This window comes from Grampus griseus (assembly GCF_964374135.1).
Source record: "Grampus griseus genome assembly, chromosome: 6".
Taxonomy (NCBI): domain Eukaryota; kingdom Metazoa; phylum Chordata; class Mammalia; order Artiodactyla; family Delphinidae; genus Grampus; species Grampus griseus.
Genome location: NC_139000.1, coordinates 23,075,795 through 23,092,496, shown reverse-complemented (window position 1 = coordinate 23,092,496; position 16,702 = coordinate 23,075,795). Strand labels below are relative to the sequence as shown.

Genomic DNA, 16,702 nt, shown 5'->3' with positions numbered 1-16,702 from the left:
CCATCCTGCCTATACAGATGGTAACCACTGCTTCTGCACTTGTCTGGCCAGAGGTGGGTCATAGATATGACTCTGGCCTTAAAACCAAATTAACCAGAGCTTTCACTCATCATGCCATGTAATTGTTGTTTATTGTTTTCTTTAGAAATGACAAAAATACCAAAGAAAGCAAGCTTACAGCAAAGAAATTAGCCCTGACCTAAGAGTGAGCAGGCCTGAGTCTGAGTCCTGACCTTGACCCAATTTTGCCTGGTGGTTTTGTGTAAGTCCCATCCCCCTTCTAGGATTCAGTTGCTTTCACTGATAACAACTAACATTGTAGCTGGCCTCGGGCTTACAGCTTTACATGGATGGTCTCATTTTACGCTCACAACAGTCATATTGTAGATGTGACACTGCAGGTAGATGTTCTCATGATCTGCCTTTTCTAGGTGAGGATTCGGAGAGATGGAGATGCTGAGCAACTTTCCCAAGGTCACACAGCTGATAAATGACAGACCAGGATTCGAACCCTGGTCTTTAGCTCCAGAGACCCTGGATTTCACTGACACTTCGCTATACTGTAAAATGAGGAACGTGGCTGGGGTGACGTAATGTGCCTCCTAGCTCTAATTCTCATTTGTCTGACATTTGGATATGCCCTCACTCATCCCAAGCAAGTTAAGAAAATGCCTGATATAAAACAGAAGCGGTGGCAGCCATCTGTCTAAACGCACAGTTCTCTGTTCGTGCTGGCCTATCTTATCTCGGTCAGTCTATAAATTAATTAGCAGTCCTTCACAGGAGTCACAAACTATTTCTATAGTCTGGCTTTGGAAGGTATTTGAGTTTGCAGTGCCTGCTCCTAAAATTTACTAGGCTGTGGTCTAAAAAGAAAAGGAACTAGGAAGGAAGGGAGGAAGGAAAGCAGGGAGGGAGGGAGGGAGGGAAGGAAGGAAGGAAGGAAGGGGAAAAGAAGACAAAGGAGGGAGATTGGGATTGACATATACAAATTACGACATATAAAAGATAACTAATAAGAACCTACTGTATACAGGGAACTCTATTCGGTGCTCTGTAATGACCTATATTGGAATGGAGTCTAGAAGAGAGTGGATGTATGTATACGTATGGCTGATTCACTTCGTTGTACAGCAGAAACTAACACAACATTGTAAATCAACTATACGCCAAAAAAACAATTTAAAAAAAAAAGAAAAAGAAGAGAGAAAGGAGAGGGAGAAGGAAAAGAAGCAGGAGAGAAGGCAAAGGCCTTTACTTGAGGCGTCGGAGGCTCTTCACAGATTATGTGGGTTTTTATGCTTTAGTTGACTTTATCATAAGCTGTTATGGTTTCTAAAGTGATTTTACGTAGGTCATGGTCCCCTCCCAACAGAAGCTTTTAATATGCTGTAGAAGAAGCCATTATTATTCTCCGTATCTAAATGGTCTTTAACATTTTATAATCTTCATTGTTACTTAGGTAAGTAATTAACTTACTCTGTGTAGATAAACTCAGACTGCCTTCGGAGTATTCCCCCATCATATTCAGTGAACTCACCTTCACGCCTGGATAAGTAATTTAATATATTCAGTATCGTAGAAGGAAAAAGCCTACTGTCTTGTTGGGTTGTTCTCAATATTAAAATACTTGACCAGTAAGTCAGAGACTGCTTACTGCAAAGGCCACCCCTCTCCGATGATCAGAATTATTAAAGTTTAAAATGTCAAGTTTCCCTGAATAGTACTGAATATCCTTATGGTTCTTTCCATAAATTAACAGCCTGTAATTAAGAGTTCGTAGGAAAACACTTGAGCATGACTGGGAAAATGTTACGGTCCCATTTTTTAAAAACTAAAAAATCATTCTCATGTTACCTAAACTGAAAAGGAATTAAGTACCCCCAGAAAAAAAGGTAGTTTTGTATTTAGAACACAGATCGCTGGGAATTCCCTGGCCGTCCAGTGGTTAGAACTCAGCGCTTTCACTGCTGAGGCCCCGGGTTCCATCCCTGGTCTGGGGAACTAAGATCCCGCAAGCCTGTGGTGCAGCCAAAAATAAATAAATAAATAAAATAAAACACGGATCGCTAATGAGAAGCAAATTCACTGGATTTACTCAACAGAAACTGCCTTCCTAGCTGGGGGCGCTGCTCCCATGGTTGTGTCTAAACAGGCTGGGTCCCTTCCGGTACATTCCAAGTATATTTAGCAGACTTTGTGTTTGTGATGCCGTGCCTTAAAAGCACCTTGTTCCATGCTGTGTCTCCATTAGGGCATGAACTCCAGAGTGTTTACTAGATTTTTTAAATGCTTCAGTTGTTAAATGAGATAAAATTCCCAGCCAGGAAACAAAGAACTTGAGCCTCCGGGCTTTGTTGTTAATTACCAAAGTATTACACGAGTACATTCTTCTCATTAACACTTAAGCTTTGAGGCCTCTGTAAAGAGGAAGGTGGAGCCCACAGTGGTCCCACGTGGCCTTCCTGTGCCTTCTTGCTTCCCTCACAGGGGGACTCTGTCGTCTGTGCTCTCTCTCCCTTCCCCGCCCTGCCTTTCCCCTGCACATGTAGCTTTTTTTCTGCATCCTTTCCAACAAGCAACTTCCATGTTGCTGCATTTCATTGATGATTTTAGTCTGGAACACTGTATGACTTGCACTTTATAATGGTACCCTTTAAATGTATATTACAAGGGGAAATCTGGATGCACAATGTCCCTTTGTCAATGTAGAGAAGGCACAGTCCAGCTATAATGTGGGACAAAATGAAAGCAGTTAGATGGGCAAAAGTTGCTTGGGTTTGGGGATGTTTCTTTGGAGTGTTTTTAAAAGTCTTTTGAAAAAAGAGTCTCAAGCATTGGGGTGAATGTCTTCAGGTCACCATTTCCTTGTGTTAGAGGATTTGGCAAAGGAGAGGCCAAGTGTGAGGATGCAGGGAAAGGAAATATATGTGGAACAGGCTGGAAAGGAACTTACTCGGGCACAGGAAGCTGGAGATCCTGGAGAGGAAATGAAGGAAAGGCAGGCAGCCACAAACTAGGCCAAGAACGGGAGTAAACATGGTCCCAAAGCCAAGTGTTCTCATGTGACAGCCATCCCTGTCTCTGTGTTCACTTGCTCTCTCCTTCCCCTGCCTAAAGATAATTGTGTCCACCCCAAGTGGGTCCCAGACCAGGCTATGTCATAGAATCATGTGAGAGGCTTAAACAAATATAGATTCCTGAGCCCCAGATCTTCTAGGGAAATTAACCCAGGCTTCCCCCCCCCCCCCCCCGGCCCCCAGTTTTCCAGCTACTCTCAACGTGGGCTAGCTTGGGAAACACTGATATTCAAAATTTTAAGAGCTGACCATCACTCAGAAACCAGACTTGATACTAGAGAAGAGATGGTTTTGAGAAGAGTGTTTTTAATTTGATAAAACAACTATAAGTCAGAACAAACAGTCCATATCCTGTCTTATATGTTGTGCATTCATTCAGAAAGTTGATGGTTAAAACAGTCTATGGATGAAATATCTCTTCTATGGAAAAGCCAAGGATGTAAGCAGCATTCCTTACAATTATCTAGAGATGACATTTTTGCCCTTTTATAAAAATCAGAGATCAGTGGAGAAATGTCTTAAGTGGGAAATCCATAAACAAACAAGACATCCAGATGAATCGGGTAAAACCACGACCAGAATCAGAAAATAAGCCAAAGATCTGTGTGCATCCTAGGAGTTTGTGGGCTGGCTGTCACAAGTCCCACAGCCTTCAGAGGAAAATTATTCCTTTTATATTTAAATTAAAATTACTTGGACCCTTACCCACAAAGTGTTAGAGGTGGTCCAGTGCCCACCCCACTATTTTTATGGATTTTTTTATGTTGTTTTTTTGTGGGTTTTTTTTGCGGTATGCAGGCCTCTCACTGTGGTGGCCTCTCCCGTTGCGGAGCACAGGCTCAGCGGCCAGAAGCGGCATGTGGGATCTTCCCGGACCAGGGCACGAACCCGTGTCCCCTGCATCGGCAGGTGGACTCTCAACCACTGCGCCACCAGGGAAGCCCATTTTTATGGACTTTTAACTCAAGTGGTTAACTCCGGTGGGATGGAATTAGTTCTCCTGGTCACTTCTTGTTCTGATTTCCCATCTTGTCTGAATTCTTAATCTCACATCCTTCTTGTGTGATATCCAGTCTGCACCAGGCCATATGTTAGCCCCTTGCCTTTGGTTCTCCGAACAAATACTGTTATCAGAGGTCTAGGGGTTACCTGAAGTACTTACATCACAACATTGCACAGCAAGCAATTTTAAAAGTTTATATTAAACAGTCTCTTTATTTTGGCCATTCTGTGATCAGGAATTTCTTATTCACTGACTCCTCCCTACCACTTCAGTCTTCTTCTAACTCGCAGATCTTATAACCTTCTGAATTCCAAAAGTGAATTGCAAATTCAAGTGTATAAGCATTTTTTTTAATTTTAAGAGATATCACCAAATTGTATAACAAATTTACCAATTTATTAACATCAATTTATATTCCCTTCAACAGTGTTCAATACTTAATTTTCATCATTCTCTCACCAATGATAGATAATATTTGTATTTTATGTATATACTGATATAGGCAAAATATATTATTCCAGTATTTTCACTGCATTTTTTTTTTTTTTTTTTTTTTTTTTTTTGCGGTACGCGGGCCTCTCACTGCTATGGCCTCTTCCGCTGCGGAGCACAGGCTCCGGACGCGCAGGCTCAGCGGCCATGGCTTACGGGCCCAGCCGCTCCGCGGCATGTGGGATCTTCCCGGACCAGGGCACGAACCCGTGTCCCCTGCATCGGCAGGTGGACTCTCAACCACTGTGCCACCAGGGAAGCCCTGCATTTTTTTTTTTAATGAGAAAGAGTTTCGGCATCTTTTCCTAAGTTCAATGGCCAGTTATAATTACTTATCTATAAATGACTGGTTTGTTTTTTTCAATCAGATAGTTGGTAATTTTCTTCAATTTTCATATTGATTTGTAAGAACTCTTTCCATATTAGAAATAGTAACCCGTTGTTATATGTGTTGCAAATATTTCCCCCTGTTTGTTTCTTCTCTTAGATTTGCAGTGGTGCATCTGGTCCCATGGGGATGCCCTTGGGATTGGGATTGTTCCTAACTTTCCAATGACTTTACCTGGTACTTGCTGGGAAAGCCCAACAGATCTAAGGCTATTGGTTTGATGGGGGCCAGCCTTCTTGGTGCTGGTTTTCTTTGTTTTTCCATCTTATTCTTACTCTTTTTTTTCTAGCAAGCCTTTATTTTCTGTAGGACACATTTAGTACTTGAGGAGTATACCCAGCTGATGCTTTTTGGCCTTTCTCCTTGCCAGAAGGAAGAAATGGCAAATTCTTTATGATTGACCAGTCTTGGCCCCTTCTTTGGGTTTTCAGATCAGCTCTCTGAGCAACTCATGGGTCTTTCTTTCAGCTTCTATTCTTCTCTAAGCTTGGGGAGGAAGAAGAGGCTCTGTCAATCTGTGTCTAGGCTGACTTCTTTCCCAGAAACCCAACCTTTACTTTCGGTGTTACTCTAGTAAGTACATTCTATTTCTTGTGTCCCCTGGAGGCCACTCTTGCTCAGGGGCACCATTTAAAATGGGCAGGCAACATAAGCAAAAATGTACACTTAAGCCATAGGGGGAAAAAAATCATGACCTCCCCTCTTGCCAAGCAACATTTCCATAGAAGGCGTGATGTCCTAAATGGTGTAGGGAGTGTTTAACATTTTCATATCCCAGCTCTGTTTGTTTGTCTTCACAGAATCAGTAGCCCTTTATTTGCTTCATAAGTGCTTCTTACATGGATCAAGGAGCCTATATATTTCACAAAATATTCTCAGCTCTAATAACCATTATCATGTTAAGACACATACAGTGTGATGAGCCCATAAGCATGCACTGGGTAAGAAGCCAGCCTTTCCCATCTCCAGTGTTTCTTTTTTTTTTTAAATTTTTTAAATTTATTTTATTATTTATTGGGTCTTTGTTGCTGTGCGCGGGCTTTCTCTAGTTGCCGTGAGCAGGGGGCTACTCTTTGTTGTGGTTCGCGGGCTTCTCACTGTGGTGGCTTCTCTTGTTGCAGAGCACGGGCTCTAGGCGCCCAGGCTTCAGGAGTTGTGGCTCGCAGGTTCTGGAGTGCAGGCTCAGTAGTTGCGGCACACGGGCTTAGTTGCTCTGCAGCATGTGGGATCTTCCCGGTCCAGGGCTCGAACCCGTGTCCCCTGCATTGGCAGGCGGATTCTTAACCACTGAGCCACCAGGGAAGCCCTCCAGTGTTTCTTATACTTTCATGTTCTTAAGAATCACCTAGGAGCTGTTAAAACAGTTTCCCTGGTCCTGCCCCCAGAGATTCTGACTTAGTAGGTAAAGGTGGAGCCCAGGAATTTGCATTTTTAATAAATGCAGACATGGTCCTGCTATCTGTGGTCCTTAGTCCTGGCTTTGGGTCCAGGGCAAGATATCTCAACATCGGCACTCTTGACATTTGGGATACAACGATCCTTTGTTGCTGTGGGACTGCACCATACCCTTCAGTATATTTAGCGACATCCCTGGCCTCTAACCGTTAGATGTCAGTAGCACCCCACCCCCATTATGACAATATGACAATCAAAAACGTCTTCAGACATTTCCAAAATGTCTGGGTGGGTGGCGGGGGCGGTGGGGGGGAAGCATCAAATCACCCTTGGTTGAGAACCGCTGACCTAGGGGGAAATAAATGTTAATTGAAAACAGTTTTTACTTTCACATGCAGATGTTCATACCCTTGCATTGATTTCACTGAACAAATTAAACAAATATTTCTGGTCCCTGGTATGTACCAAGGCTTTCATTTTAAAAAAGTGTAGCTTAATCATGGCTTCCTCTTTAATATCTTATAAGATGAAAGAAAAGGAAATGTTCTTGTAAATTAATATCTATTGAACATGTACTTTTCCTAAATTAATATTCCCAGTAGTTTTCTGTAGAATATGCCAGAACTTTAAAATTAACAGAAAATTAGCATTAATTAATTCATATTTAAAAATAATATTACAGTAATATTAACACTGACATTGCTTTCGGAAAGAATTCAGTATTGCTGTAATATTTCTAATAAGGAAACAAATTTGGTAAATGATACATTCTAATTTAGGAATATAGGAAGAAAGTGATGATGCCCTAATACTGTTTATAAAAATCTCACCTCTGCTGTAAGTTTAGAATTTTTCCTTGAAGAGTCTATGGTCCATATAAATAAATAAGTGTCCCCAGACATGCTCATTTCAATGTGAGTTTTCACATGCTATTAAAATGTTAAAAATAGATCACAATGTAGGGCACCCAAATATTTAACTCAGGTTAGTGCCATGAAGAGCTGAAAGAAAGAAAGGAAGGAAGGAAGGAGGAAAGGAAGAAAGAAAAGAAAAGGAAAGAAAGGGATTGACTGAGGCTAAAACTGTAATCTCCAACCACTGGTCAGTAAATTCTGTTGAAATTCAATAGTGTAAGAGACAAACATGCAAAAAGGCTGGTGAAACAATTCCTAAATGCCAAGAAAAAGAAGCCTATAGATTTTCAGGAACACTGAGGACAACCGCTGAGGTCTCCATTGTAGCCTTCACTGCATCCCCACCTCCCCTTTGGTGAAGGTGTGAATAAGCCTTCAGACAGTAAAGAAGCCTTTTCCGGGGTTGATGCTATTTTTAATGTCTTTAGCTGGACAGGCTTTCTGGACAGGTCCCCATGTTACCGTTTCTTGTATGGGAAATCAAGGTCCCTGGCAGTTGTCTTTCCCTGCTGTGTGTGGCAGGCAGAATTGATTCTCAGAAGAGGACCCCGGGATTTTGGCCAGCGGTTCAGAAAAAAAGCGGCCAACAGAGGATGGAAACTAGGGGAGTAAGGGGCTCTGACTTGCAGAGGTGGAGAGGGAAATGAAAACCTTGATCATGCCTAGTGGAAAGTTGAATTCAAGAAATCTGACGACATATCATGGTTATATTTCCTCCGCATAGAACACCTTGGTTTTAAAAATACTCTTTTCTGTGTGAGGTGTTTCTGTGTGTGTCCTCCCAGGATTTCTAGAAGGTCCATCTTCAGAAGGTCATTAACATTATTTAAATATTCATGGTGGGGGAGGGGATTACAAGCTGAAATTTCAGACAGCTTGGGAGTGGGGGATGGCTGGCCACCCGCCGGATCCAGCCCCACGCGGTGTATCAGCTGCCTCCTTCCCCACCGCTGGCTTTGTTAACACACGAGCTCTGACACCAAGCCACCAGCTGCCACAACAGGGAGGGCAGCATGAAGGCTCTGGAGAGCCAGTGAACCAGAAGCATCCCTGTCCCTCAGCCTCTGGACCACGTCACGGAGAGGCCCAAAACACACAAAGACGCGTCTCCCACCGGCTCCCGGCGGTCCTGCTTACCCGGACACAGCCTTGGTGCTGGTAAGGGATGGGGAGCTCGACCCCTCGGATAGGAACTCAGCGGTGCCGGCCTTGTGAGAGCGCACACGCAGCCACACACTTCCATATACACTCATACGCACGTATGTATACACCAACGCACACGTCCAGATGCACGCACGCCAACACGGCCACACGTGCGCTAACACAGGTCCACGTACCCAGACACAGTGCCCTCTCCCCAGTTAGGAAATACTCGTCTTCACTTGCCCCATCCCTCCATCCCTCCAGTCTATCCATTCATTCATTTCTTGGTTTCTCAGTGTGTGCCAAGATTTCGCCAAAGCCACATACAGAAGGTGCGAGTGGTTGGGGAGGGGATATGGAAGCGGAGGGCCAGACCTCTGCCCCAGGCGCTGGGAAGGGGGCGGGGAAGGGGCGGGCTCCGGGAGCAGGCGGGCGGCGCTCCCGGCCCTCCAGAGCGCAGAGCGGCCGCGGCTCTCGGCAGATGCGCTCGCCCCAGCCGGGGCCTGCCGAACGCGTTTCCGCGGAGTCTCCCCGACGCCCCGAGGAGGAGGTAGCGGCCGCGCCGCGCTAGATCGGAGGCCGAGGACAGCGCCTCCGTCCGGCGCCCAGAGGTGGGTGTCCAAGCTCAGGCGCGGCGACCCAGGAAACCAAGTCCCTGGGGCCCCCTCCTGGTGTTGGGGCCTCGGGCGCGCGGGGAGAGGGTGGCTTGAGAGGGATTGGTCTCTTGGGAGGCCCTCTGATGCACCGCGGACTTTAAAGGGCTTTTATGGTCCTTGCCTAGTGGAGCGTGTGCGGGGCGGGGGCCTGGCTGGAAAGGGCTGTGACCCTGTGGCTTTGAATTCCTAGGTTTGGGGGAGGGCCAGCTTTTGGCTGCTTTATTCAATACTTACTCACTTATATATGCTTTAAAAACTAAACTTAAGAATACCACCTCCCTCCCACCCCCTCCGCCAAATACACACAGAGTCGGGCTGTACAGGAAAAGCAGAGAAAAATCAAAGGTCGGTAACCGCCTCTCCAGGCCTGGGAGCCGCGGTAGATGGAGCCAGCGGTTCCAGCTGGAGAAGAAGGCGCGCGTCCTGACTCCTTTGATGGTAGCGCTGGGGGCGTTTTCAGAAATCAGGAGCTTTGCAGGGAGACTGAGGCCGAGGAGGGCCGGGTTCTCAGCCAGCTGGAACCTTTTGGAATGGGGTCCGGGGAGCTGCTGCAGGAGGAGGGAGCAGCCCTTCTGCGCGCGGAGGGAGGGGGAACCGAGTCCGAGCTGAGCCTGGAAGTTCGGCCTGAGGCTGGGACCCCAGCTATTAGGCTCTGGTGTTTTATCCTGGATAAAGCCGGAGGGTAGGTCTCTTTGGCCCCCTTTGTGGGGACACTGTGGGGAGTCGAGGGCGCGGATCGTGGTGGTGAGCGCTGGGGCAAGTGTTCTGAAATCGCGGTGGAGGCGACGCGCCTCCCGGGATAGGAGCTAGGAGATACTGGCGGCTCTGAGAAATTCTAGAGAATTGTAGCGGAGAACAGGGGACTGAATGGACGTCCGGGAGAGCGGGCTGTCCGGGAGCCCGCGGAGGGAGGCGAGGCAGGCTGGGGAGCGGTGGGGTTAGTGGCCGGTGAGGGCGGAAGGCGAAGCGGCGGCTGCAGGCGGTGGGGAACGAGGCGGAGGGTGGGCCCGCGGGAGCGGGTCCCGCAAGCTGGTTTCTGAGTTTCCCTGGACGGATGCGAGACGGCCAGCATTGGGGATCTCTCCCTGATCCGCAGAAGGGGGCGTCTGGGAGGGAAGTGACTCGTGTAGAGAGATGGTGGATTATTTCTCCAGACCCGGTTTCCCGCGTGGGGCAGTAGTGGTTTGGCAGATGTCTGCTCTTCCCTGTAGCAGTTTTAGGCGCAGCACCTAACCCCCCCCCCCACGTATTTACCTTTGAAAAGAAAACACACACACACACACACACACACACACACACACACACACACACACACACACACACACACACACACACACACACACACACACACACACACACACACACACACACACACACACACACACACCACCCCCCGCCCCCCCCATATAGTCTATCCCTCAGTCTGCAAACAACTTCTCAGAGGAAGCGGTCTTCCGTCTTATCACCCGTCACAGGCACCTGGAGGCTGAATTAGGACAAACCCACCACTCAGCAGTGTAATCCCAGGGGATTTGTTTCCTTGGCTTTGTTCTAATTGAAGAGAGTTAATTTAAGCATCACACTTTTTTCCTGGAAACGTTCGCAAGTTAATTAAACACTCTCTTTCTGCTGGCAGCCTCCTCAACTTTGATCAATAAAATTTCAGAGTAACAGTTCTAGAAATGAGGCATATTTAGTAAGGAGTTCACTGCTTCTTTAAACATAAAGCCTTTTAAGAATTGAAACTTGCCCTAAAGCACCTCTAAATGGCTGTCCGATGCCTGCGCTCTCCTCTCCAGTTTTGATATAGGCTCTTTGCTTAAAGGGCATCTTCTCCTTTGAGTGGCCACACCATGGGTCTTGTAGGCCCTGCAGTTATTTTGAGCTGCACTAATAAAATTAGTCATGAGCCAGAAGAAATGAAAGTAATATACCTTGGGTCTCCAGATACCTTACCTAATACACTGGGCAATTAAGTGTTGAGATGCTTCTCTGGCAGTGGAGTTCATTTTTAACTTCTTTCTGGGATGCCAAGATGCTAGTGTGAGGCTGGGCTTTGAGATGGGACAAACATTTTGAAATACCCATTATCTCATAGTTGTGGCATGACAGTTGAAACAGTTTCCTGCCTGCGGAGTTCAGGGCAGTGTTGTCAGAATTTATTTCACTTTCATAAGTGCCTCCTTCTGCCTCACTAGCCTCAGGGTCTCTGGCTGATAAAGTGGAAGAGGTTGTCTTAATTTAGTTATCAAGTGAGGGGAAAATGATCCACTGGTTGTTTTATTTCTAAACCTTTCAGCATTTCAATATAGAAATTACATATTAACTGTTGCTTCTAAAATGTTAACACCCTGAACTTTCTAATTAATTATGATAATTATGGGCTAGATTCTGCTGTCTTTATAGATTTGGTGGACTCTTAAAACACCCATGTCCTAGATTTCTATCAAGGTTGTCATCACAAGTCTCTACATATTAGGAAAATGAGAAATGTTTCAAATAAAAATGCAATTGAATTTGGACAGGGGTTGTGTTGAGGGATTTAAATGATTAAAACAGGAGCATGTTGAAAATTGACTCTGAAAACCAGTTTCATTTTTAAATTTTATACATTTCTCAGCACTGCTATGATCTGTCATGAATTAGCCTCTGGAATGGCTGTCCTTTGATCCTGAGAGACATGGGAGTCACCATTTGCTTAGTTGATTGGTCAGGCATCCTGTGTAAGCTATTGGAAGTTTCAGATTGATTAATATACTTATCAGGTTCAGCAATGTTAGTAAGTCTTGCTAGAAGATTGCATCATTTTTTTGGTACTGTGCAAACTTGACACCCGGAGGCAGATTTGCTGTGATGCTAAAAAAACTTAAGCTTCAGAGCCTTGCACTAGCACCAGCCTCATCCAGGAGCACTTTGGGTGGCTTGGGCCTGAGGGAGGCAGTGCGTCCATCAGCCATCAGGGGAGATAGATAGGGAGGGAGGGAGGGAGGGGGAGAGAGAGAGAGAGAGAGAGGGAGAGAGAGAGAGAGAGAGGGAGAGAGAGAGAGAGAGAGAGAAATATCTTTGTTAGATAATCACCTTCTAAGGATATATGACTGCTGTTAAGTTTTGGACATATGCCCTTCAAACACATTTTCCAGGAAGATATTATTATAGAAAAGTTGAAATTATCTCTGTTGTAACAGGAAAATCCACTACAGGTTTCCCCCACTTTCTGAAAGTTCACATTAGTGCCACTTAGCTTTTACTCAGGATCTACATTTCGCTAACCAAAAGAAATCCAAAGAAGATTTTCCCTTCTGTGAAGAAGCTGTTACCGAGCTAGTGTAGTCTTTGGTAAAATGGAGGTGTCTGCTGTAACATGAAGTGGGAATGCTCTTTGCTTCATGCCAGTTCAGCTTACCAAAGGTTTCATAAGAGTGGTCTACTTTCAGATAGTGGGACAAACCTGTATTTTGCTCAAAAAGGAAAACTATAGAGTATGTTTGTGTGATTTAAGTAGGACTTGATCAATTAGAATACTTAAGAACTAGAGTGCTCTAATAATTTCAGTAACTGAAATTTAAACTTGTCTTAAACATTTATTTCAACTGTTGTTGATGAAGATGTTTCTAAGATGTAATAAATGACTACCCCGCCTCGACTACTTCTTGCCTTAGTGAGTTGACCGTGGTGAACGTACTGTTGTCCTTCCCTTGACCGTTCAGGATTTTGTAGTCTCAGCGTGATGTTAGCGTAGATACAAATTATAATTTTCAGAAGTGTAGAAGTGTAATCGCCAAACCTAGTCCAGTACAGACTCTGGAGGCTGGCTTTTGAGAAAACTAAAATCCCAATATAAATGTTATTTCTGTTCTTTGCCCCAGTCTCTGAAAGATGAGCGCCAGAAAAACGAGTTAATCAAGACCTTGCCTTCTTCCTACAGTAAAACAGGATGCGCTTTCTCCAGGGTTCAGCCGGAGGTTCTTTATTCCTTTTGAAGTGAATTCAGGGATTGAGGAGGTGCAGAAGAGGACAGACAGCATGGGCGGAGGGACTGAGAGCATCCTTGGGCCCATTGACCTCTTTTTCCCTTTGATACTTTTTTTTTTTTTTTTTTTGCGGTACGCGGGCCTCTCACTGCCGTGGCCTCTCCCGCTGCGGAGCACAGGCTCCGGACGCGCAGGCTCAGCGGCCATGGCTCACGGGCCCAGCCGCTCCGTGGCATGTGGGATCTTCCCGGACCGGGGCATGAACCCGTATCCCCTGCATCGGCAGGCGGACTCTCAACCACTGCGCCATCAGGGAAGCCCACCCTTTGGTACTTCTCTCTCAAATCTAGGAGCACCAGTGCTATCAGGCCTTGGGGGGGGACACGTTTGAGTAGAATCGAGGAACATGTAAGTGGCATTTGTTCCTTTCTTGGTTGGAGTCTCAGAAAGACTGCATGGGCCCTGCAACTAGAAAAGGTACCCTTTGGAGGTAGAATGCTGAAGGTTTCCTTATTCAGGAAGAGGATAGGGATGGGGATGAAATGATGGAGCTTCCCTCAAGTGGGTTTGTTTGTCTGTTTGTCTTGGAGGATACATGTCCGAGTTGGGGGAGTCATGGTGTGAACGCCAAGGAAGGGGAGAGAGCTGTAGAACTTGGTGGAGGTGACACTGTCCTCTGAAGCCCCCTTTTCAGGGACTTTGTGGTCGGTTGGATGCTTGATTGGAGCAGATGGGGTGAGCACAGCCAAATACACAGATACTATATCTAACGCCCCAGTTATCCAGAGCCATGGCAGGGCCCAAACTCATTAGTGCGTTGGCCAAATTCTCTATAAGATCTACAGCATGTCACATAAACTGAGTCTTAGCTCCTTCATCTATAAAAAATGGGATACGGAGAGGATTAGCGTGGCCCCTGCGCAAGGATGACATGCAAATTCATGAAGTGTTCCATATTTTTTATACATACTACTATATATAAAATAGATAACTAATAGGGACCTACTGTATATCACAGGGAACTCGACTCGATACTCTGCAATGACCTATATGGGAAAAGAATCTAAAGAAGTGGATATATGTATATGTATAGCTGATTCACTTTGCTGTACAGCGGAAACTAACGCAGCACTTTAAATCAACTATACTCCAATAAAAACTTTTTAAAAATAATAAATAAATAAAAATAAAAAATGGGGATACCAAAACTTACCTACTTCAGAACTTAAATGAAATAGGTATGGAAGCACCTTGAACGTGTATTCTTCCCCAAATTGGTTGTTTTCTTTAATTAACCAACATCTTCTTTCATCTTTATGGCAGATGCAAATAAGTAAACAGTTTTTAAAGTTAATTTAATTTCATTTTTTTTTTTGCGGTATGCGGGCCTCTCACTGTTGTGGCCTCTCCCGTCGCGGAGCACAGGCTCCAGAGGCACAGGCTCAGCGGCCATGGCTCTCGGGCCCAGCCGCTCCGCGGCATGTGGGATCTTCCCGGACCGGGGCACGAACCGGTGTCCCCTACATTGGCAGGCGGACTCTCAACCACTGCGCCACCAGGGAAGCCCTAAAGTTAATTTAAAAAAATTCCAGCAATTGTGTAGCACATCAGTTGTTCATGCTTTACACTGATCAGATCCAGAAGCTTTGGGCACAGAGGTTCTCAGGCCTGACCTCCACGCCCACCCCACAGCCCCCTTTTGACTTGGGGAACCTGGCTGACATCCTTCTCGTCCCCTTACCCCTGAACACTTGCACTGTTGTATCGAGGCTTCTTCCAGTCTTCTTTACTTGCTCTCTCCTGATGCTTCGAGTAGGTCAGAAATTGCTTCTCAATGGGAAAATGGACCCAAATTTTCAGGACCCTAATCCTGGGCTTTAAGCTCACTCAGTGACCGGCAGTAGGATGGCGGTCACTGGGATTCCCCTTCACGAACTACTGCAAGCTTCTTTGCCAGCTTTCATGAGTTTACTCTGTCGTAAGGCAGGAACGTAGATGAATGTATTAAGTAAAGATTTGCCACGAGGTTTAAAATAAAAAAGGTTTTCAGAAGAGCCTGAGAAGCGTAGTGAATTCAGTCCTTTGTGTCTCATCATTGAACTTCTCACAGATTTGCAGTAGAGTTGGCTGCTTGGATGAGGATGTAGCAGCCAGATGAGGTGGGCACACCAGAAACATTATTTCGAGTTAATTCTTAAGTGCTGCACATCATTCTTCTTAACAAACACATATGAAAGGTAACCTCCACCCTTGGTCCAAACCTCGCCCCAATTTCATGGTGCCACGCCTGTGTTAGGATGAGGCTGTGTGTTTAAGGAAGTGAGTCGGTTAGGAAAAGCAGTTGGGGATTCACAAACAGCATGACTGAAAAAGCAGAACACTGTAGCACCTAACCCAGTTTGTGATGCCCCTGTGAAGTTTTATTTTTAATCACTGTCTGCTGGAGGGAAGTCCCCCTCAGAACGTCTCCGCAGGGGAAACTGTCCAGCTCAGGGCCAGTGACTCTCCAGTGTATGTACCCTGTTTAAGGGCCTCAGCCCTGCATGAAGACCCAGTTTCCTGGGAACTTGCCTGTTCACTTGAGCAGCATATCTGGACATGTGTTGCATCACCCCAGTGTCCATAGAGTGTCCATATGGTACAGACTGTCAGCATCACCCATGTGGGAGGAGCCTGGATACTGCCTTTTAAACTGGTTTTGCTGGTGATGCCAAGACCAGGGGATGGTGGCAATCCTGGTGCTCTGTCAACAGGTCTGTGAATTCTACTTGCACGTTCTGCCCTGTGGAGCACCCAGCGTCCCTATCTGCTACGTATGATTGGCGAGCAGTTGAGTCAGTGTATATCAATGGTGGTCCAGAACTATTAACCTCTTTGAACTACATAAGGATGTTTTTTCTTGCTCTGCGTATGCTTTAGCGAGGAAGCCTTGAAAAGGATTATTACTGTGCAGAGCAAGGATAAACAGTGATGCTAGAGCAGTTTTTCCTGGGTTGTCAAAGGGTGCTGGACTGGACGTTACCCCACAGGCCTTAGAGCGCCCTGGGTTGGTGAGGTTTAGAGGAGAACTTTGCCAGACCTTCCAGGGTTATTGTGTTGTGTCGGTTAGAAGGAAGAGTGTGTGCGTGGAACTGGTACCCACACCACTCCAAGTTCTGTGAAGAGAGAGCGTTTCCTTAGGTGGCCATCCTGTCCATCGCCATGGCTTTTCCCAGGGTGTTTGTGATGATCCTGTGGGCCTTGGGCTGAGCTAGCGCTTCCTGCAGCAGAGACCAGCCCTGCAGACTCTGGGGGAAGCCCCGACCCTCAGATGCCTTTCTTCCCACCCAGCCTGACCAGCCTCAAATGCAGAGGTCTGCCAGGGCCGCCTGAGCCCCGCACCTGGGTGTAGGTGGAGGAAGGCCAAACCACACTTTCAGTAGGCGATTAACTGCCGGCTTGCTGCCCCTTTCCCAGCGCAGCTGACTGTCGCGGCTTCTGTTCTCATGACGACATTTGCACAGTGGAATCATGCAGAAACTTACTTTGTTTGGAGCAATGCCCCACATACATTTTTTCTGATACAGCCTACAAATGGAGAAAGACACCATTGTTGAGCACTTTTCGTGGGGGGGGTGGGGATGGTGAGAGAGTGATTTTCCCAAAGGAATACATCTTACT

The 16,702-nt window shown here is 46.0% G+C and overlaps 1 protein-coding gene across 7 annotated transcripts in view; it reads left to right on the top strand.

The window, feature by feature from the left end:
* Positions 1–16,702, top strand: part of PALM2AKAP2 (PALM2 and AKAP2 fusion) — a gene marked incomplete at its 3' end in the record, with an annotated part of 497,367 nt that overhangs the window by 377,292 nt on the left and 103,373 nt on the right. Inside the window, exon 1 of one of the 7 annotated variants that reach the window (XM_082656003.1) lies at positions 8,890–9,026. The exons of the other annotated variants lie outside the window; for them this stretch is intronic. Of the gene's footprint in view, positions 1–8,889; positions 9,027–16,702 lie in introns of those variants that run through there. 7 annotated transcript variants of the gene reach the window in all.